The sequence below is a fragment of the Nasonia vitripennis genome, chromosome 1, assembly GCF_009193385.2.
Source record: "Nasonia vitripennis strain AsymCx chromosome 1, Nvit_psr_1.1, whole genome shotgun sequence".
Classification (NCBI taxonomy): domain Eukaryota; kingdom Metazoa; phylum Arthropoda; class Insecta; order Hymenoptera; family Pteromalidae; genus Nasonia; species Nasonia vitripennis.
The window spans coordinates 13222377-13245825 of NC_045757.1; the positions used below are offsets into that span (position 1 = coordinate 13222377).

General features: G+C 48.4%; 1 protein-coding gene across 1 annotated transcript in view; it reads left to right on the forward strand.

Annotated features, from left to right (window-relative positions):
* LOC100115549 (leucine-rich repeat-containing G-protein coupled receptor 4) overlaps window positions 1-23449 on the forward strand; it is a 216004-nt gene that overhangs the window by 98213 nt on the left and 94342 nt on the right. The gene's annotated exons all lie outside the window — the stretch shown is intronic.

A 23449-nucleotide genomic window follows, 5' to 3' on the forward strand; every position in this document is an offset into this window, starting at 1 on the left:
GCTCGCGCGAGGAAGCGCTAAATCATCTTTTTTTATCTGATCGTCCTCGAGGGATTTCTTTCAGCGTATTTTTTTCGCCCGCCGCCGCGTCGTGTAATACGCCGGGATACATACACGCGCGGCGGAGGCATGAATTATAGCGGCGGCAGTGCGTGCGCCCGGTAATATTTAATTTAGTCTAATAGAATCGTCGACTTACGCGCCGCACGCCGATATTCGTGCACACGCACGCGCGTGTGTATCGCGAGTAAATGAGCGGCTGCTGCATGCGCGCGCGAGGGAATTAATATTTATACACCTTTGGCTGATTTATCGCGTCGGGAAGTCGGAGCCCGTTTATAATTGTTGCTGAACCGCGCGGCTCTCTCTCGCTCTCTCGATTAATTTTGCGCGTATTCGATTTTTCCAAAACAGCTCAATCGCACGGATGCACGCGTGCTGCTATGTACAATATAACTACGGCTGCGGCCGGAGGATCGGATTGAATTTTCGATGGGATTTCCGTGTCGTCGTGCTTTATCGGCCCTCTCTCGCCGACGATTTTTTTGTCTTTTATTTCGAACGGGGTCGATCGTGCACGGTGATACGTCTATTACAGAGTGCGTTATGAGAGCGAGGAAGGAAAATATGACTTTATTTCGGATATAAATAGCCGAAAGCTCGTTTAGCATTCGCTCCTCGCGCGGCCCGTTGCTTTATTTATGATTCCAGGCAGGATAATATGTAATGGCGTGACGATGTCAAATCAAATAGCAGTAGCGGACTTGCTTTCTCTCTCATATAAATTTTACGATTCTATTTAAAACTCGCTCTACTGTCACAGCGAGGAATAAGTTTGCGTCCCGCTGATTTCCACCGATGAATTATTCGCCGTACGTGACTCGGATCTCTCTCGTAGTCGCGGAAAAAGAAGTCGCGCAAACAGAGTCGCGTATACACTCGAGATAAGGCTTCTCGAAAGAGGTTAAAAAAAAGTGCACGAGAGCTACGCGCTGCACCTGTAAGTTGGAAAAATCTTTCAAACCCGGCGCGCCAATCAGCCGTCCGCTGATTAAAGAAAATTTCTGCTCCTCTCCCGCGATCGTAATTGCCACGCTCTTGAAATTTATTGGCCGCCGCCGCGGAAACGTAATTTTGCCCCCTACCTACTAATGGAATGATCGACTTCTCTCTCAACTGGCGGCGGTGGCGGCTACGAAGTAACGAGCTGCTACTCGCGGCCAATGGAAAAGAAGGCGCTTAAAAAGTTTTTCGGAGCTGCAGGTTCGAGAGCGGGAGAAGGATGGCGTGCCTAATAAACTCGCTTGGTTTCTATTTACCGAGACGAGCTACTCTCGCTTTCTCTCTGTGTTTGAATAAAGAGTTAATTGCGCCGCCCGCCGGCCCCGAAAGTTTTGCCCCAAACCAGAGAGAGAGAGAGAGAGAGAGAGAGAGAGAGAGAGAGAGAGAGAGAGAGAGAGAGAGAGAGAGAGAGAGAGAGAGAGAGAGAGAGAGAGAGAGAGAGACGCCTTCCTCAGCGTTTAATGAACAGCAAATCGAAGATTTTCGACTCGACGAGTCTTGATCTCTTTCTCCGTTTACCGGAGCTTTGCTACCAGCAGTGCGAGAGGAGAGCAGCTTGTTTGCCATCGGTATAGCTACACTCGACGGCTACCAGCAAGAGAGATGCTGCTTCCGAGCTGTAGAACGAGTTGTGTTTAGCCAAGGATGAGTTTTATGAGATGTTTGCTTTGCTGTTGAATGAAGACAATTAAAGACGGAAGGGTCTCGGGAAATTTGGAGGTCGATCCGGCGCGCGAGGAGCATTTTGATTGACGTCGAGTGCCGGGCGAGATGTGATTGATTTTGCATGGATATTTAGCATCAGTGTCTACCAACTATAAATTCTACAATGAGGATGACACCTCCACTTCCGAAGTCGCATCATTAGCAGCGCGAATAAAAGTCGAGAGGTGTGGCCTGCCTCGTCGGCGATTAGCCAAGAGTAAGAGTGTAAGTAGAGAGCTAGTACATATAATAAAAAGAAAAGAAGACGATCGAAGCTGCTGTGAAAGTCTTTTTCCCCGCTCGAAGTCGAGTCGACGCGTATTTTGAAACACTTTTTTCACGACTCCTCTCGTTACTTCCTTTTCGCGCGGCGTTCGCCGCGCGTAAACAGTTTTTAATAGTTCGGCTGCCGCAGTGTGTTGCCTAGTCCTTTTTCTCCTTTCCTCTCCGCGGAGGTTCAAGAGAGAAGATATACGTGACGCGAGTATAGTTTTAGAAAGTTCGCTTCGCTTCGATTTAACGGCTGGGCTGTACGCTACACCGCCCCCTGCGACTTTCTTCTTTTTCTCGCGCTCTGCGCTTGGCAACGGGGGATATTGGTATTTCATGTTCGCCGAGAGAGGCGCGTTTCTACATGCACCGACGATCTAGCGATTGATTCGAGAGCTCTGGGTAAATAATTTTCCATAAGAGCAGCGAGAATATCGCCCCGGTGAAAAGTTAAATTCGCAGAATTTTTCTACGACTCCCTGTGTAGACGCAGTGCAAGCTTCGCGCTCGGAGTTATTACATATTTTGCGAGCAACTTTTTTCCACCAACGACGTTCCGCAAATGCGCTTCGATAATTGAAGTTGAAGTAGGCCACGAAGTTATATTGGCCCCGAAGTTTCGTAATTCGAAAAATACCTTGTGCGCGCGCACGTATACTTAACGAATATTCAGCATCGCAAACGTATCGGACTGAAACAAACCAGATCGGATTTCCATTTTCGTCGCGCACGCTGAAAAATTCATCAGCGTAATGGGGTGCGGCGACAGGACCCGGAGAGAGAGAGAGAAAAAAACATCCGACCCAAAATCATCGACTTCGCTTTTAATCGAGATAAAAAGCGCCGGATTTGCATCGAGTCGCGTCATCGTCCCCGCTGCTCTCAGCTCGATCAAAAACACTTTGCGTTCGCGTTATCGGTATGCGCGCGTATGCGTGACTGACTCACTTTCGAAAATTAAATGCGAGAGATGCGAAAATTTAATGCGGAATGGATTACAGACGCGGTACATGTATAGGAGAAAAGGAAAGAAAACGGCATCGACGCGTTAAATCAAGCCACTGCGGCTGGCTGACGACGGAGAAAAGCTTCGGACGATCGAAAAATAACTCGAGGGTGGAATAAGTTCGAGACGCTCCGATCGAAAGTACGCTAATACGCGGGAGAACCGATATGGCGCGTTTTATAGCAATATGCGGCGGGCTGTATACGGGCGCGTTGTTTCGGCGATGTACCGCGAAAGCGAGCGAGGGTGAATATTTTCGGATGATCAGGCGTGTTTATTGCCCATCGGAGGATGCGATAAAATCGCGTTATTTTGCTTCGGGCTTTTGTCAATGAGGGGGTCGTATCGCATCGGCTCGCGCACCAGAGGGGGCTCGCCTGTACGTATACATGTACACGTTGCTCGCTTTATGTCTCCGTTATACGCGGAATAACTGTATGAATCACGATGAACATCCTTTAATATCTCTGCGCCCCGCTCCCCGGTAATGTGGTCTAATAAAACTGCGCGCACGAGGACCTCGATGAAACCGTCACAGGGGCGCGTTTATTTCACTTTGGCTGAAGATGCATCCGTTTTCCGATAAGATAAACAACGGCGGACATTACATTCTTTCCACAGCATATGATAACAAGTACACTATATTATTTGTTTAATAGAGAATTAGGCTCGTAGTTTATAATAAATAACCGTGTGATAAAGCGATTACTCTCGTCAAGCAAACAACTCGCAGAACTAGCAAGCAAACATCGCCGGCAGCTGCACTTCATGATGGTAATAATTCTACAAAACCGAGCGAGCGATTTCAATTTAGCTTAAGAACCTCTGCGTATACGCGAGAGAGAAGCGACGATCCGCGAGCATGCTACGCGTTTCAATTACCGCGCGAACTTTCATCAAAGATCATCGCTCGACGGCATCCGAAATCCGCGCCAAAGCCCACCCCCGCCTCCATCAATAGCTCTCTCACACTGTCATATCCCCGCGCGTAACTCTCGGCTGCTGCTCGACAAAATTCCATCGTTAGATCCACTCGATAACAGGTGCCGGTATATACGTTGTACACAGCATAGCAGCAGTGGCGGTATAGCCTCTCTCTCCCTTCGAGTTTGCTCTATGGATTCTGATACACGCGGACGGACGGAGAGCCCAGAGTCCAGTCGTTCGCGTGTAAGCCGATTAGCGCGACAGCGCGGCAGCAGCAGGCCGCTTTTCGAATTAACGTGCGAAACGGCACTTACGCCCGGGGGAAGGGCTTACATTATTTAATGCCGGGCTTCAAAAGCGCTGGTGCGCGTCACGCGCGCTCATACACGCATACCCCGTGCGAAGAGTAGACACTGCGCGCGATGCGTTGTACGTCTCGCGGATTTTTTACGATTTTCGCGGATAATCCCGACGGTCGGTAAAACAGAGAGAGAGAGAGAAAGAGAGAGAGAGAGAGAGAGATAGAGAGAGAGAGAGAGAGAGAGAGAGAGAGAGAGAGAGAGAGAGATAGAGAGAGAGAGAGAGAGAGAGAGAGAGAGAGAGAGAGAGATGAGAGAAGGGAGACTTTTTTCTCTATAATACCGCTGCAGCTCCCCTTGCGATGTATATAGGTGTGTGTATACTCCAGTTTCGGTTATACATTCGGCTTTTCGCGCGCGAGTTTTTTCCCGCATACCTGTCGCGCAATTTTCGCGTACACACACGTACACGTCGCTAAGCTCCTCTGATGCTCGAGCGTCCGCGCTTTTTTCACTCCTGCAGGTAGGAACGCGAAATGACCAGCGGGAGCGCGACGCTGCTTCTTTTTTTTTGTTGCTGTTGCGTATACACGAGCGGATTTTCGGGCGAACGAGGCCGGCTTTCCTCACTCGAGTTCATGGGATAATATTGTTATACGACGGCGCCGAAATGAGAAGTCCTCCGCCGCGCGGGATTTTCCGCTACTTCGATATACACTCTCGCGCGCTCGCTGTATTTCGTGGAACGGGAATTAAAAGAAGAGAACTCGCGGGAGCGTGCGGAGCAGCGAGGCTTTCAAATACGGTTGGAATAACAGCGAGTAGCTGGGATGCGCATCTCATTTTGCAGGATATATTCTCGAGCTTAGATCTGATTCGAGTGGCTGAACGAAATAAAATCGTCTGGTGTATAATACGAGGAACTTTTCATACGCGCCTAGGTGCATGCAGTGTACGCGCGAAACGGGGGATGGAATTTTTAATCAAGTTCGGAGAACATAACGTATTCACAGACTCCCTTATCGCGCTCTCCAATTACCAGCGGAGGATCAATGCCGAGACGTGCTAAGAAGCCTCAACACCCCTCTGCGTAGCCTGTACTGCATCCGAGCGCACGTATAACATTCCGCCGTTCGAATAATATCAACGAAAGAAACGCAACCCTTTGCGCCCGGCAATTCAATTAATTCAAAGCTGGCATCGTCCAGGGCTTTGATTCCCTCCTTGCATTTTATTCCACCACGCGGCAGTATCAATTACTCACGCCCAGCGCGCTATGCGCCCCTTCGATATCTCCAATTTTCGCGAGAGCCCGAAGATATTTATCGCCTGGCGAGTCGTAACTTGCCCCAGCCCTACTTCTCTCTCTCTCTCTCTCTCTCTCTCTCTCTCTCTCTCTCTCTCTCTCTCGGGCGGCAAATCCATTAAAAGCGCGATAGCGGTGGGATTACAATAAAAATACGCGAGCGCCAGAGCGAGCGCGAAAAAATGAGAAGGAAAATCGGGCGCTCGTTAACGCGTGCTGTACGTGTATAGTGTGTGTCGACGGGCTGATTGAAGGGCTCGCGAAATTAAAAGCGTTATGTGCGTGGGCGGCTGTAATTAGTCTCGTAATGATCGGGTGGGGTGATTTTTTTCTTGAGTGTGAACACCAAAAAAGTCCGTAATGAAAATCGCAAATAATTTCCCGCGTACACGTTGTTCTTGTAGTCTTAAAAATGCGAGTAAATGGAAAATAACGTGCGTGGATTTGGAAGAACAGCTCGCGTGCAAAATAAAATCGATTTCCTATCGCGGCCATCATCAAAAATTCGACAACTAGAGCGATGCTCAGGGAGATGTAAGCATACGCACGACTACGACTCAATACTAGGTCACCATTGACGGATCATGCGTCCGCGGCGTGTTTTGGTTTTAGCGTCAATTTTTCATTCCGCGTGCTCGCACGCTCTACTTTTATTCCGCTATGATGGATTTTCATTGTGAATTTTTGAATGCCAGAACGGCCTTCCTCTTTAGAATCGGAAAATAGCCAGATATCCGGCAATGGGATTATTGTTTCTCAAGCGCGGTCCGCGGACATATATCGCCAGAGGAGAAATCAGGTCAAGCTCGGCTTTGTCTTTCTCTCGACCCGCGGACTATTTTCATTTCCATTTAATAAAACACTAATAATAATACAGAGCCGCTGCATCAACGCACTCGCGTTTCGATTAATAATCAGCGTCGCCCTTCACGAATCCATTCGAAAACATGCGCGGCGAGCTGCCGCAAATAAATAAAATCAGCAGAATACAATACACAGCGTTGCGCGCTGCGAACGAAATCATTCGCAAAATCCACTGACAAGGCATCGATCGCACGTGTGCGTGCGTGCATTCGACGCAGTGTACAGCAGAGGGGGAGGAGAGACAGAGAGGTCGCCAGTGGCGAATCATTGCGGATGCAGGCGCAGCCCGACGACGACCTGTCGTTTATGGGCGACGCGTTAATTGCGGCTTTCAGAATTATACGCAGGCCGCCGCAGCAGCAGAGCAGCGCAGATACACACCGACTCGCGCGCAGTGTCTCTCCCCTGCGAGAACTGGCCGCCGATTTCGCGCGCACCGCAAATAATTATGCCCCACTGAGGTTTTCGGCAGGCTGCGCTGGGGCTGGATTCGTGGGTTTGACCCTATTTTGCGTTTAAATTGTCGACAGGCTTTGCACGCACGATTGCTCTTTAATTTGGCCTAGGTTTCCCCTAAGCAGTGTATGGTTTCTTTTTATGGCCCGGCTGATTGCATATGACCGCACTGGTCAGAGGGTTGGACGAGTCGTCGTCCGTGTGCATTGGAGAGATTTGAGTATTCGAATTTGAATGTTAGATTTTTAGTCGAAATGCATTATTTCGCATTACGTGACGATTGCATGAGGATTTTTTTCGTGTCTATAAATCAACGCTGGACGTTTTATGAAATGATCTGACAGACGGTATACGTCGAAGCGAAGCTTATTAATGTACCTTTTAGAAAAGAATGATTACTGCATCAGCAAGTGTCCAACATCGTCTTGGAAGAAGAACGTTTAATCGGATTACAAACAAAACTGTGACGTCGAAGCACATTCAGAAACCGATATCGATTCTTTAAATAATATAAAACACGAGCGTATTTTGAAGCACACTCGCTGCTACTTTCTTCACACTTCTCTCTATTTCTAGTTAAACTTATAAGAATGACAAGTACAATCTTATCCTCGAATTAAAATCTTGCCATTTTTAAAACTCGGTTACGGTCATGCAGGCATGTTCACTCTCATCCGCACCTCAAAGCGCCTTATATATATACAACTGCACTTGTGCACAGATGCACCACAGACACTGCAACTCGCTTATGTATCTATAATTTAGCCGAAAATTTTAACTCGATTTATATCTGCGCTCTCTCCTCCAGGCTGCTCAAATTCGAGTTTAATTCAGCGTCGCCGGGGCCGGAGCACTGCGCGCGCACACACTTCAAGAGCGGCGGCCGTGCGATCGTTTCAGCCGAGTTTAACGTCGTTATAAGTGCAGTGTGCGACGAGTGAGATGGAGTTTGCGCGGATTGTGGCGGAGAGGAAATTAAACTGAAATTCACTCCGCCGGCTCTCGTCGTCTTGGCTGCAGTAGTGCAGGAGCTGGTATTATGCGCCGAGAGAAGAGAAGATGGACCTAAGGTGTTCGGTCTCCGCGGACGAAACGAGATGATGATGATGAATGAAGGAGCTGCGGTGCGCCACCGCTAGAAGCTTTGACGGGCGCGATAATGCGCGAGGATAATGGCCTTGTATATATATAGCCTCTCGGCTTCTTCTTCGTCTTCTTCATCTTTGATATAAGGACGCGGGGTACCGCGCGAGAAGGGATGGCGGAATTTATGCCCCGAGAATGACACTGACAGTCGGATGGAAATTTTGAATTATCCCCCTGTTCCCCACTGCTTTCCGATATTTTACACTGCGAGCGAGCCCGCTTGTTTGGCCTCGTCGTCGACGTTCAGTATCCCCTCAAATATGAAAAACACAGCTAGCGAGCGCGCAGGAGAAAAAATATTCATCGAAGAAGTCGACTTGCCATTACAATATTCATGCGGTTTTTCCAAATGCTTTTCGCATCGACGGGGAATCTCCGCGAGCTGATGCAAATCCTCGATTACTCACTGTATAAACGAGCCAGCAAGAGATAGAGAGAGGCATTCGAGGCAATAAATTCCAACTCAAACGAATCGCACGCGCCGCAGCCCGCAGCGACCGCTCGATCTTCAAGCTCCCGTTCGAATTAAAGCAAAAAGCTCACTACTCCCACACACCGCCTCAAAGGACCGCTGCTTTCTCTCTACCCTCAAAACAAATAAAACTCGGCCAGCGTTCGACACTGCGAGGTGCGAACTCGAGCTTTGAGGCTGTACTATATACCTCCCTCTCTCACTCCTGCAAGGAGCCGCGCGGTCGGCTAATCCGGAGCGTCTGGTCGACCCTCTACTCGTGCCAAATCCTCGCGTCAAAGACACGACCACCGCCGCCACCATCACGCACAGGCGAACGACTATAACCACCGCCGAGCGAGGGAGTGCAGTGAGTGTATATGTTAGAGAGAGAGAGAGAGAGAGAGAGAGAGAGAGAGAGAGAGAGAGAGAGAGAGAGAGATGGATAATTTATAAGCGGCGAGATAGGAGAGAGATAAAACGCCCGTGTCAGGATGATGGAAAACTGTCCCGCGCGCGGCCAGACTCGAGATGAATTTGAAATGTCGCGCGCCCGCGCGCTCGCGGGAGGTGCGAGAGATAAGGGCGCGCGTAAGGTGCGGTTGAAAAATATTCACGGGAGCGGGCCTTAATGCGTGTTTGCGGTGGGTAGTTGAATTAGGGCTGGTCGTATCTTTTTCTCCCTGATGGCGAGAGTGTATTTTTCGGCTTTTCAAGTGTTTTATCTCTCGGTGATTCGTGCTTATTATTCTTTTTTGTTTATCGAGGAATGAATTTTTTTTACATGCTGAAACAGTAAAAGTAAAGCTTTTATACCTCGTGTGCTGAATCGTATTGTTGCTTACGCGTAATGCCGTTGAAACGTTAAAAATGTCAAAAAGCTCATTTCCGATAAGAAGAGTTCAAATTCAGAAAGATCGGGAAATGAAATTAAAAATTTGCGCATTCGGACTCAAAAAGCGAAGCGGGGTAGGACCGCGCCCGCGGAAACTTTAATTAGTCATTAAGGGCGAAGTAATAATCCACACGGCGACGAGCTCCGCGGAGATATTCAGAAAAAGGAGTTGAAAGTTTCGGATTTAGTCAGCACCAGCAGCAGCGCCACGCGGTGTAAAGTCAATTTGAAGTTTTAAACTAGACTCATTTCTATTCCGCGGGTTTACATTCGAATTAACTTTTTCCCGCACACGCGCGCGAAATTTGAATGCCTTTGCCGCGACGCTTAGAAAATCCTCTCGACACTGCGCATAGCGCGGATCGTCGTCGTATACAAGGAGAATCCCCGGCGGTGACTCGAGATAAAATCTCTGTGTATGCGTATACGCACTTGGAGGTCTTTACTACCCTCGTAAATCGCGCCGCATCGTTTCGATTTATATATTTTCCGCGCGTACAAGCACACAGCCGGCAATATAACGGTCATTTGTCCGCGGCGGAAGATGCTGACGCGCCGTCCGCATCATCTTTAACGCCTCAACCCCTTTAAAGCTCAAAAGTGAGAGGGCATGTATACTGCATCCGTGCGCGTATACCCCCCGCGCGCTCTCGAGAGCCGAACAATAAACAACTGTGCGCCGCTCGCGCAGCGGATGCATCGTTACACAGCGCGCGGATTAGCATTAATCATCGAATCCATGCAAATGCCCGATGCTGTGAGCTGCGCCTCTCTCTCTCTCTCTCTCTCTCTCTCTCTCTCTCTCTCTCTCTATCGAAAAATGAAGAGCTAAAAATCTCTCTCTATACTCGTGCGAGCAAACAATCGAATGAGTTCTCTTGCCGCCGTCCGGTGAAAAGTCGAGAGTGGCGCAATTAACAGGTAAGAAAGCCAAACTGGAGACAAAGACGCGGAGAGAAAAGGAGAGGGGCCGACGATCCTCGCAATTAGGGAACGAGGTATAGAGCGAGAAAACGTTATACTTTAAAGACGCGCGAGCTCGCTTTCTTTCGGCCTTTGTGTCCCCCGCTTTTCTCTGCCCGCAGAGCTTCTTCTTCTTCTTCTTTTGCTTCTTTTTTTCTTCTCTGTCCTACTCTTTTTCCCTCATCATCCTCTTTCTCTCTGACTCCCCGCGAGAAGACCAAGCCAGAGTACTGTACATCGTCTGGTGAAGCGCCAATTGTGCCTCTGCATTCGGCTTTAAAGCGCCTCGTTCGCGTTCGCTCCCTTTCGAGAATAATTTCACAGCGCTTCGTTAGCTGTTGCAGCCCTCTCTATCTCTCTCTCCGCTCGCTCGCTCGCGACTGCATATGGAAGGGCTGCACCACATGTATATGTATGGAGATTTTCTCGTATAATTCGAGGCCGAAGGCGCCAACTCGTACGTGCCGTGTTGTCGGGACGTTCTACTGTGTTTGCGCGTGAGCGGTTTTTGCATGCGGACACGCGGTTTTAAGAATGCAGCAGCAGCAGCAGCAGCAAGCCTTGACAAAGCGAGTGCAGAAATTGCCGAGTAAACCTTTGTAAATTAGTTCACTTTTTCTTCAACGGGTTATCCGCAATTCGAGCAATTTATGAGTATAAAAGGGTCCGTTCGGTCGTATTACCTGTGCTCTCGCGGGGCGAGCGCCGGCAAAAAACAAAAGAGGAAACGAGCGCGCGCGCGCGTAGAACGTGAAACGCCGTAATGAGGAAAAACGGTATGGAAGAGAGAGAGAGAGAGAGAGAGAGAGAGAGAGAGAGAGAGAGAGAGAGAGAGAGAGAGGGGAAATAAGTGTAGATGGGAATTAATAAAAGCCCCCTGTCGTTTAACGTAAATTATACACTCTGCGCATTAAAAGAGCTCTCGATGCTCTTAAGGCTTATTGACGTCGGCCGGTATTTTTTGTCGATGAAAAATCGCGTGCGCAAAAGAGAAAGACAGAGTAAGTGGCGCAAATGCGATTACGACTGCGCGGGATAATTTATTTACCGATCGGCGCGACTGCGAACTTTTAAAAAGGGCGTCCGCGCGCGCGTTTTAAACTTTTATTGCGCCCATCCGGAGCGTAATATACCCGGCCGATCAGTGTGACAAACGCTGATTAAATTTTGACGCGCTCTTTCTCTCTGCACTTTATGTGTCTAATACTTTTTAATTTGCGTTAAAACGGGCGCTCGCGCACACGTAAGGTATATAAAAACCACCGGGCAATCAGCGTTTCGCTTCAACGGCTAAATGAAAAGAGCGAAGCCGGTAGTCTAATTTGAGAAAGTCTTAAAAAGAAAATCCTGCAGCGGCGTTCTCTTTCTCTCTCTCTCTCTCTCTCTCTCTCTCTCTCTCTCTCTCTCTCTCTCTCTCTCTCTCTCTCTCTCTCTGCCTTACTTACTCACGACCTCCTAAAAATTCGAAGCAAGTAGACCCGCGGCGCCTTTTTTTCCTAATCCTCCAGTCGCCCCCTGTGTGCAAAGAGGTCAGAGAGCCACTAGTGTTGTCTCTGAAAAACAAGAGGAAATATAAGCACAGCGGGAACGAGTGCATAGCATATAGCACATAGAGCCAGTGAGAAAGAGTAAAAAATTAACTCGCGAACCGAGCCAGAGTGTAACAAACGAGTATAGGGTCTAGCGGTAGCGGAGAGCGGAGACGACTCGCGCGAAATCACGAAAATCCCAGTAGTCGGGAGAGCAGATAAGGCAGTCGCAGGGTGAGAACAGCGAAACCCTAAGACGCCGGTCTATTGCCTCGGAGGAGAGAGGAAAAAACGAAGGAGTTGAGAGAAAAAAGGCCGCGCGCAGACTTACGCTCGCGAAGAGAAAAGAGGCGCGCGGGGCAGATAAAACAAGGCGGAGCCGCGCGCGCGAGGAGATAAAGAGCCGCCGCCGAGATAAAAAAGAGGATAGACTCTCTCTCTCTCTCTCTCTCTCTTTCTCTCTCTCTTTCTCTCTCTCGGTTACATCGGCGGGATTACAGGGCTGCTGGCGCCCCCCTCGGGACGAGCGCGAAAATAAAACGGAGAGTAGTTCAAGGTGTAAAATAAATGCGCGCGCTGCGCACTCTCGCACGAACACTATGGCAAATTTCGCGGGAACAATTTTCACTTCCGAGAGACCGAGGCGAGAGAGACGTTACGTTACGTTGCCGCTTCCTTTTTTCAGCGACCTAGCGGGGGGCTCAGGCGTCGTTCTAAGCGATCGCTCGGCTCCCTTAATGCGCGGGATAAGGCGCTGATTTTATGGCCTGCGGCGCAAGCGCACGGTAGGTACCTGCGAGCCATAAATTCGTCTGGAGCTGGTGGCGCGCGAGGAGTGAGGAAGAGAGCAGGTTTACGGTTTAAAGGGTCGAGGACGACAAGCTTGGGACGACAAGTTGATGCAACCGAATTTTTTCTCACTAATGCGCGCGCGCTCTCTCGCACCGCTCGCAGTTGAGCGACGAGTCAAGAAAGTCGCGCCAGACGAAGCGATTGCGAAGGGGTGTAACAATTTTCGAATGAAATGCTTTTTTCGTTACGTAATCTGTTCGTTCTCTTTTTGCTTGAATGAACTGGCTCTTCCCTGGTAGAAATGTTAACGGTTAATAAGCTAAGTTTTAAGACACTTAGCTAAGTTGTGGTTAACGATTTAACTAAATAAGCGTTTAATCGTTATACATGCATAGATATGACGCATTAACTCATGATAAAACGAAACTTTTGCTTGAAATTTGTCAAATGACTGTTACAATCCAAAAATTGTAGAAAAATACGTTACAATCGTAAAAAATCCAAATATTCGTAATAAGACATATATACGTTTTAATGCTAAAAAAGGGAACAACAATTGTTAACTGAATAATAATACTGATGTGGTATTATAGATACGCATCACTAAAATATTAGCAATATTTTAATGTATTTTTTTACATTAAAATTTGATAAAACTGGCCAATTAAACTTAAATTTTTAACGAATTTCAACCGTTAATCTTCTACCAGGGTTGGTGTATAAATAATAAAGTGTACGTCACTTTCAATTACCGATACAGAGTCGAGTGAATAATTCGATGTAGAATAAAGCGTATAAGCTCTCGACGGTGTATTTTTTTCAATATCGCATTTATTATAATGGAAGCAACTAAATTTGATTCCTAGAAATATCCATGCATTTTCAAGCGATTGTATGCAGAACCGGCTTTTTCACGTGTGGATAGCCCAACAATATTTTGCGCTATTTTTATATACTTGAAAGATAAAATTGGATGAGAATTCAATGGAGCACTTTTGCGAGCTTTATACGGCGCCAATAACCGCCAATGAAAATTCGATGGAATGTATACATCTTGGACAGATTTCAATTTCAATCTCTGCAAATAGAACATTTTGCAATATTTTGCAAAACGTTGATATTTTCGCTGTCAGTTCCCAGTAAAGTGAATTCGATTTTTTTTTAATATCGAAGAAAATCCTTTTTATTCCGACTTGTGCAGCCATTTAAAAATCGAAAGATCAAAAATCATCAACTTCCTGCCTGGTGTAATAAAATCAATTCAAACGTAACATCCTGTTTCCCCCCGTGACATTTCTCGCACCAAAATCAAAAGCTCATCCGCCTGCCGTAAAAATCCATCAGAGATCAGCGATCCAAAAGCGTGAACGCATCTTCACGCTCCGTCGTGTTCTTATACACGGCGATTTGTCCGGCACATCCGTCGCGGTGTAGCATCGGTAGCGTAATTTAGGAAAATCGCCGCCGCTGCTCCCGTATCCACATCGATGACAAATAAACTCGGCGCAGGGCTCTCCCTCGGAATACATAAGGGAAAAACGAGGATCGAATGCCGAGGGCCTTCCGCCTTTGTTGAGCGCGCCTTCGCGCATACAAAGGTATAGCACGCCACGAAAATCAAAGGGCCGCCCTCGGGCCTCTAGCCTTTGTGGGCCTCGACAAATCGCTCCGCTCGTCCGTGCATCCGTTTCCTTGCTTCTCTCTCTCTCTCTCTCTCTCTCTCTCTCTCTCTCTCTTTCTCTCTCTCACTCTACCTCTATCCCGTTTCCCGAGCTCGTTTTCTCTCTCTCTCTCTCTCTCTCTCTCTCTCTCTCTCTCTCCCGAGATTGAGCTAGCGCGACGGCTCGGAGACGCTGCTCGATCTTACTTTGGCGAGCTTTAACTCGTTGCCTCGTTGCTTTTAAATGCCTACAGTGGCTTGGGATTTTCGTTATCATCAATCTTCATTTGGGAAAGAGCAAAGAGTTCTTCTTCTCGGATGGTTGAATTTGTTTGATTGAATTAGCCTCTGATGTCTGCATTATGAGCTTGGAAATAGAATTCGGAATTCATCCCGGCTGCGTATTTAGATTTGCTCGACGAATTCGAGATGCTATTGCATATAGAATACCGTCGGGATGTTAATGAGACAGCGATAACGTTATATCTCAATGTTCAACAAGCTAACGCATCTATCATCTTCAAAGACTTCTCGGAATACGACGATGTAGGAAATTGAAACCGATACTCGATCTTATTTTAATCGCGTATCCCTGACGTGCGTCTCTCTTTCTCTGATATATGAATTATATAAAAATGCTCGGTCTACAAAAGCAACAACAACAACAACAGAGTATAAAAAAGGTCGGAAAGCCCAAGCGGAGAAACAATTTAATCTTTCCTTGCTCTCGCGCGCTTGCTCTCTCTCTCTCTCTCTCTCTCTCTCTCTCTCTCTCTCTCTCTATCTTCACCGGCGATCGCAGCCTCGCCTTATCCCCTATTCGCTTCGGGTTTTAGGCAACGACTTTTCGATCGCCCCCTTTCCTCTTCCCTTATTCAAGAGTCGCTCTCTGGCTGCAGCAAAGTCAGACCGTCGTCGCGACTTTGCGCGGCGCATAGAGTCCCCGGCGAGTGTAGCGCACACAGAGGAAGAGAGGAGGAAAAAGGCAGTAGCCCCCTTTCTTCTTCCCGCTTGCGCCGAAATGCCCGCTTTTACGAGTGAGAGCGGAAACGAAGCCGCAAATGCATCCCCGAGTGATGGACCGTAAGAGGAAAAGAGGCGTGCGCGCACCCCCCCGATCCGGACGAGATGGAGTAGTAATGTATAGTGCATCGGAGAGAGAAAGAGAGAGAGAGAGAGAGAGAGAGAGAGAGAGAGAGAGAGAGAGAGAGAGAGAGTGCGGGATAGCTGGGAAAATTTTACGGCGCGCGCAATGGACGAAGGAACGATTGCCACGGCTACGTGGATGGATGGTCAATGCGCTCGTTGTTGTTGTCTATTTGTCGGGGGTTTTAAGGAGATTTTTCCAGATCGCTGGATTGAAAGCGCCGCCGCGTGTGCGGAGGTGTGCTCGATGGGATGAAAAATTGCGGCGCGACGATTGCGTCAAAGTGATAGTAGGAGCGAGATTTGCCGGGCCGCGTGCGAATTTTCCCATCTCCTCGCGAGAGAGAGTTTTCGTAAAGTGGCTTTTAGGCGTTTCCACCACAGCTTCGGCAGCGCAGTTTTTAAACAAACAGCGCACAATAACAAGGAAGCAACAACGGAGCGTATCTGTAACGCGCGAGCGATGAAAAACGCATATCCGCGTCGAATAGGCCACAAAAAATCTCACTCTCTCTCTCTCTCTCTCTCTCTCTCTCTCTCTCTCTCTCTCTCCAAAAGCCAATCCCGTAAAAACAGACATCGTCATTTGTCAGTCGTTCGGAAGCCCCCAGGGCCGTTCGCACTCCAAAAATTGACCGTATCACGCTGACACAATAAGCCCCTGGATTCTCGGGCTCGCGCAGGAACCAACACAAGCGCATCGCCTGCAGCAGCAGCAGCAGGCTTCGAGTCAACAATGAGAAAATGATATATAAAGTGAGAAAAAAGGACCGCTTGCGCGCGCGCGCCTGGCCCGTCGAAGAATAAGAAGAAACGTCCACAAGAAGCGGTCACGCCTAAGCGACCTCAAAGGTGAAAAATCAGCTGGCACTGGATTTTCAATGGGCCGCTTCCAGGAAGCAGCCCTGGATTTTCGAATCGCCGGCTCGACCCACCTTTGTATCTATTTATCTTTTTTTCTAAGGAGAGATCCGAGAGAGAAAGAGCTCCACCTTCTCTGGCCATTTTTCGCGCGTCAAAGCTGCAGGAGAGATAATCCCGGCTCGGGCCGAAGCAAACATATATGCGCATACGCGGGGACGACCATATAGAGGAGGTGCTGGAGGAAAATGCCCGAACACGAGAGATGAGTAGAGGTACACGTGTATAGTTGTCGCCGGGGCCGGGTGTTTGCGTGTTTTATGATAAACCGCTGGTATATGTGTGTGCGTAAAGAGGGTAAAGGAACTACGATTTGTCCCGAGAGCTATAGAGTATAGTTAAAAATTTGATGGATGGGGGCGGGCTCATTCCAAGATGGATGTACGGAACGAGAGCCTTTGTAGAATTTTTCCTCTTTTCAGGATTATTCAGACAAACACATAAATCGATCGACGAGGTTCAGGCTAGATTGCGCGAGAGCGAGTGTTTGTTTAACAAATCGGTCCTATCGCTCCCATATATACAGCTCCTGCTGCTGCTGTGGAAATAAATATCGCGCGAGGAAATGCGAACGGAACGCTGCGCTGTATATGCTAGTGTGCGCAGCGGTAAAAGAAAACAAGCGGGAGAACAAACAAAGTTGAAAATTAATGGGCGATAATACGCTGCAGGAGGGCGAGAACGCATACAACGCGGCAGAAGGCTGCATACGAGGAAATAAATAATGGGGGATAAGACTTTTATTACGCTGTAATGCAACATTTGCATGAAACGAAAAGAATTAAGACCAGAGAGCAGGTTGTGTGTGTGTGGGCGCGCGTGGACTTTAAATAAATTCGCTATGTGTTTCGTTTAACTACTTTGCTTTGTCCGCGCGCGCGCGAAGGCTGTTTTCAGAGCGAGGATTGCTTAAAACGCCGAGTTTTTATTTCTCGGCCGCGCGTGCGAGCTAGAGGATACCGGTTTTAAAAATGTTAAAAAACTTTACTGCCTCTGCGCGGCACTCGAGCTGAGCTTCTTCTTTATCTTCGCGAATTTCCCTTGCAAAACGCTATTGTGTTGGAGCTTTAAAAAAATAAAATAACGCTATGTTGTCACGATTAACCGTGCGATGCACTCGTTGAACAGCTTTATATCTCAAAAGAGCAGAACGACTTTTCCAGAATAATTCCGATAAAGTTCCCAGTCTCTTCTCCGCCCTCTAAATAACCATTTCGACGCCGGCGCCATATCCCGCTAAACCCCGCTCAAGCCTCCATTTCTAAACAATGTAAATTTGATACAGCGCCTCTCTCATACCTCGAGGCGCTTACACATATGCTCCGATAGTCTTCTTCCTCGCCTGGGGCGGAAAATTCGCAAAAAACGTCCAGCACGATCCTTCGAGACACGCTGCTGCATTCAGCCTCTCCCTCTCTTTCTCTCTGTCGCGTGAAAAAGAAGAGCCAAGAGTGAGAATAAGAGAGTAGCGCGGAGATTTGAAATTCTGTCTCTCGGACACGGGGCGGTGAGCTACCGACCTGGAAAAACGGAGCGTTTACCCCACCCATCCAGCCCCGGACGAGTTAACCCGACCAGGTATAAAATGTACATTGGTCCGAGAGCGTCGCCCCGAGAGCTCAAGAGAGAGAGAGAGAGAGAGAGAGAGAGAGAGAGAGAGAGAGAGAGAGAGAGAGAGAGAGAGAGAGAGAGAGAGAGGACGGCGCTGCTGAATTTATATAAGATAGCAGAGCCAGAGAGAAAGAGAGAGAGAGAGAGAGAGAGAGAGGAGCTGAAAAATTCGCGCGTTTGGGTAAAAAATCGCGTGTCTTGTTATGTGCATGGCTGATGCGATGCTGCTGCTGCTGCTGCTGTCGGGAGTCGTGTGTTCTGTGCCTGGAAGGATGAATATACTTGACAACTGTTGTCCGTGCGTCTATGTGTCTGTGAAATATTTGCTTTCTGTTTGAGAAACGAGAAAAAGAACTATCTACTGTATATTTGACCAGGTTTCCTTGCACGATTTTCATAAAATTTGTTGTTATTATTTTTGGAGAAAAGATTTAGCCACGCTAGGGCTATTCAATTGTTTAGTAACGCCAAACCTTCACAGTTTTTGGTCAACCACGATAGGTGGCGCATAAGCGTTTTTTCATTATCTCCATCCGATATAGCGTTGTGCTATACCTGCCAAAACAGCCTTATTGGGTCTGCTATAGTACTGTTAGAACCAGTAATGCTCGTAACTGCGCTATAAAATGATAATTTGATCAAAAGTATAGACTTCGGAAAAAATCACTCATCATAGATTCCAAGGAGGTAAGGTCTCAGAAAAAATATACAGTCTCTCGCATATTCGTCAAAGACTCCCCGACCCAGACTATCGGAAAATCCATTAGCCGGCTGCAGGTCAACGGTCAGTCGAGGCAGCTTTGTCCCCCGTCACAATCAAGTGTGATACAAATTCTCCATCGCAGCACGCGCCTCGTAAAAAAGCCACCTCCAATTAACCAATAAATCCTCGCCAGCTGATCCGGCGAACGCGCACAATAGCCGCACACGCGCACAATCGAGCATCATCACCCGCACACATATGAAAATCCCGGCAGCTTATTCAAATAAAAATTTCGTCAAAGGCCGAAAATAAGCCGCAGAGCACACGCTTGCGCACAATAGCTAAACGCCTCTCTCGGAGTCAAAAAGAAGAAGGAGAGAGAAGAAGAAGTCGGGGGAGACGTACGCAAGCGCGCGCGCAGGTGAAAGACACTGACGCGGCCGGCGGTTCTTGCCCCCGGGACATAAAAGACGGACGGCGCGCGTTTTATTGTCGTCGAGTGTATAGATATATAGGCGATACAACGGCTTTGACTTTTCGCCTGCAGCTGTTCGGAGCTCCTTGACCGGCGTGTCGCGCGCAGTATTTCTTCTTATTGTATATAGACGGAAAATATATATAATATCGATATACATGCGGTCAGGGGCTGAAAGCTAGTTTTTCGCGTTTTTCCGCTACAGCTCTCGGATTTGAGGACGGCGGCTGCGTGTTGCCTTCACGCGTCGCTGAGCGCGCCTTTCCCGACTTGTGTGTATGTGTGTGTTTTTCCTTCATCGGAGATTTGGGGATGATGGAAAACTGTATATAGCGTAGCGGCTTTAGGTAGAACGGCGTGAAATTTTCAGAGGTCACGCTCGGACGGGATTTGAGGCTATCGATACAGCGCAGCGAATGCGGAGGATCGCGTTCGGTGTATTATTGCGGCATAAGAGATTTTTAATACGCGACTATTAAAATCGAATTCTCATATTATTACAAGACAGATTTAGCACGTCTGATGACCTGACTTCGACCCAGACGCTTATTAACATTTCGAGACACCAATGGCAAGCTATCATTAATGCGCGCCCTTTTTATAACTTTGGCGCGATTATTAATCGATAAATGGCACGCATAATTGAATTCAATTGGTCAGGCGACGATCACTAGACGCACATTCTCTATGGATAACGCGAGAAAGCTTCGCGCGTGATGCATTAATTCAACGCGAAAGCTGAAACATTCCGAAACTTTTATAATCCATCAACGCGGAGCTTCCTCTTCTCTCCAGAGCGGCTCGCAATAACCAACCGAAAATTAAGCCACGAATTTCGCCGAGACGATGGAATACGACGTCCCGGGGATGCGGCAGTTTGTCCCAGTGAGAAATTGTTTTTATTATTTTTTGATTTATACGCGAAGAGAGCTGGCCCCGTTGCCGCGCTGCTCCGTTTCTTGCACAGTTCGAGTTCTCTTTTTGCCCGAGTTGAGCGCGCTGCACCGGGTCTCCTCCTTACAAAGTTTAATTCGCCAGCCAGCGGCTCTTCCTCTCTACGAGAAGAGTTTGGATTCTCTTAATGAAGTTTATTTAAAGTCGCCTGCGCGCGCTTGATAGTTTTCCAAGTTTCATAATGACATTTCGTACTTGATTAAATCAAAAGTTTATTGCCTGCGTTACATTGCGAATTAAGACGCGCAAGCGTGGGAGGAGTAATTGTTGGAAAAATTCTTGCGCGACAGTTCGATCGCGTATATTGGCTGCTGCTGCGGCGATGTGCTATTTGTAATTCGATAAGGGGCCGAATGGCCAACTTTTTTCGAATATATTAAAAAAAGAAATTTAATATTCATTTCACAAGCGTATTGTTATATCCGTCGACAAACTCGATATTTACACTTGGTTTTTGTTCCAGGTACGTTAAAAACTGCACGCTCGGAACACGATGCTCCTCTGCCTTGGTTTGTAAATTTATATACAATAATACACATTCTTCGAAACAAAAGCAAAGGCTGATCCGTAAATTCATTTCGCTGTGTATACTCCGAGAGAGAATCGCGAAGAAAGAAGCATTAGAGACAATTTCTATTACGCGGAAAACGAATCCCACCGGCAACAAAAGCCCCTCGACGACGACAGATCCAGGGTCTTCCGTCCGCGAGAGCTGCAATCATCTCCGCGCAGTCACCGTTGCCTTTATTAATACGGGTGTACCGGCAGAGAGAGAGAGAGAGAGAGAGAGAGAGAGAGAGAGAGAGAGAGAGAGAGAGAGAGAGAGAGAGAGAGAGAGAAACTGCGGAATCGAGAGCCGACGTTTACGCGGCTCGGCGAATTGCCTGGAGCTAAATTAGTCGAAAGCTCTGTATTCACCTCGGCTCAGTCGAACGAGACTCATTGTTCGAGAGGCAACCGCGGAGAATGTCACGGCAGTCCTTCCGACGAAGATTCGCGACTCAAACACAGATACAGCGCATGTATAAACCCCCGCATCTAATGGCGAGGAAGCGAAGAAAGCGTCGCGGTGAAAATAGTGGGCGCGGGGGATGAAAGGTAAACATGCTAAAGACAATCATTGCCGGTTATATAATATGGACCTGCGCGCATTGTTCCATTGGCTGCGGAAATCGCGCTATTTCCCTAAGACAATTCACCTAAGACCCCCCCATTGTTTCCCCCGGTTCAATAGGCGCCCGCCCCTTATGCATTTTATATCGGAGTTTGCGGTCGTGGCTCAGGAGTGGGAAACCTCTCGCAAGTCCCAGGGGACTGTGTATGCAGAATCGAGCGCGCGCGCGAATTTCGCTTTTTTGATCGGTAGCGCATATATTATATAGGGAACAAAGCTGAGAAAGGAAAATCCGATCTTCCGGCTCGATATGAGATCTTCATTCTCTCCAAATCAGCGAGTGTACACATGGGGCGTCTCATTATTCGGATATTACCCTGATGCTCTCGAGAGAGTCTCGCGCGGAATAAGAAAGGCGCGTAAGTATCTCCGCAATCTGACCGGCTGATTCAGCGCGCGCGAAAGATCTCTCTCTCTCTCTCTCTCTCTCTCTTTCTCTCTCTCTCTTGGGCAGCTCCCTGTTTACTTATCTACAAAGACGCTTATGTACGCTTCCGCGCTCACCGGAGCTGCCGGCTCTTGCAAAAGTAGAGGGAGAGAGAGAGAGAGAGAGAGAGAGAGAGAGAGAGAGAGAGAGAGAGAGAGAGAGAGAGAGAGAGAGAGAGATGGTACACACAGAGAGAAAGCTGAATTCGCCGGCGGAGAGAGAGGATCGCGGGAGTCAACGAGATCACGGCCAAGAGAAATAGAGAGATTAGGCCGTGCGGTGCGGAAAGCGAGAGGAACGGGCCGCCGAGTCATAAAGGACGAAGATGGAGAGATAAATAAAGGGTAGCTACGCGCGGAGGAGGATCGATAAACCCCCGGCTAGTATATACCTTCTCTCTGCAGCACGAAAAGCTCGCCGCTCCTGTTCTAGCCTATAATCCGACGGCAGTGTGTGGGAGGGTATAAGGTGTGCTGCATACACATAGCTATACGCGCGGGCTGTATGTGTAGCCAAGGCATCAGCAGAAATTGTCAGGTGATGAGACCGCAATATCACGCGCCGCGCGTCAAATTTACCTGGCGCTCGCTCCCCGCTATCTCTTTGCTCTGCTGAGACCTGTACGCGGGCGGCGGGCGAGCGCGATATCGTCGTCGCCCGGAAATTGGGATATTTTCTCTCGCAGCGCCCGGCGAAAAAAAATGGGATTTTGAGGCGCGCAATTTCTCCCTTTAATTTCCCTTCGCTCGCGCGAGGATCCACTTTCTCGCTTTCTCCCGGAGGCTTTGACACCCTCGACTTTTTTTGCTCTCCTCTCGCGCCCGCGCTGCTGCTGCTGCTGCCGTCGGGGTAAGTGGGCGCGAGAGACTGAAGGAGTGAGAGAAAGGGATGGGGAGAAGATTTATGAGGCACTTTGACGTGCACTTTTCTCATATCTCTCTACTCGGTGGACGCCGGCGACGTGTTGGCGCTCGATGCTTGATATATTCCTGTGCCCGCGCGCGAGGGTGGCTCTCTTTCTCCCCTCCTTCTTTTTGCATAGGCAGAGGGGATTATTGTTATTGTTATCATCGCTGCGCCTCTGGTCGAAGGCCGATCGTAAAAATTCGAAAGCTCCATCTCTTTTGGGTTAACGTTACGGGGAGTTTCCGGTAATACTGACGCAGCAGCATCGCGACGACGCTGGAGGGAAAGTTTAAGGTGAGGGTTAATGGGCTGCAGGCTGTGCTACATAGAGCTTTTCGCAGCGTCAGCAGGCTGAAAAAATACTTTTTTTTATCCTGTTCGAGAGCTGATGCGTCAATTTCAATTCCTGAGAAAAAAAATATACACATGCATAAAAATTTATCTTTATTCAGAAGCCGCGGTAGAACAGAGAGTGCGATCCCCGCCGCAGAGTTTCAATCACTTACCTCGATCGGCCCATAAAAGCCCCGGTGCGCTGACTTTAATCACCCCCCTCTATCTGGTTCTCCCCCCGAGATCCATAAAAAAGGCCGGCGGGCCAAAGGCGTGCATTCATGTGCCCCGAAAGATCTGCCTCTCCTCCCCGCATTTGAATACCTACACCACGAGGCCATTTAAGCGATTCGCACTTAAGCGGCGATTACGTCCCGTCGAGATGATAATCATACCGAAAGAGCGAGAGGCGGGCGCAAAAAAAAGTGTCCCGCTCGTATATGTGCGCGCAGCTCGTGTGCAAGCCCC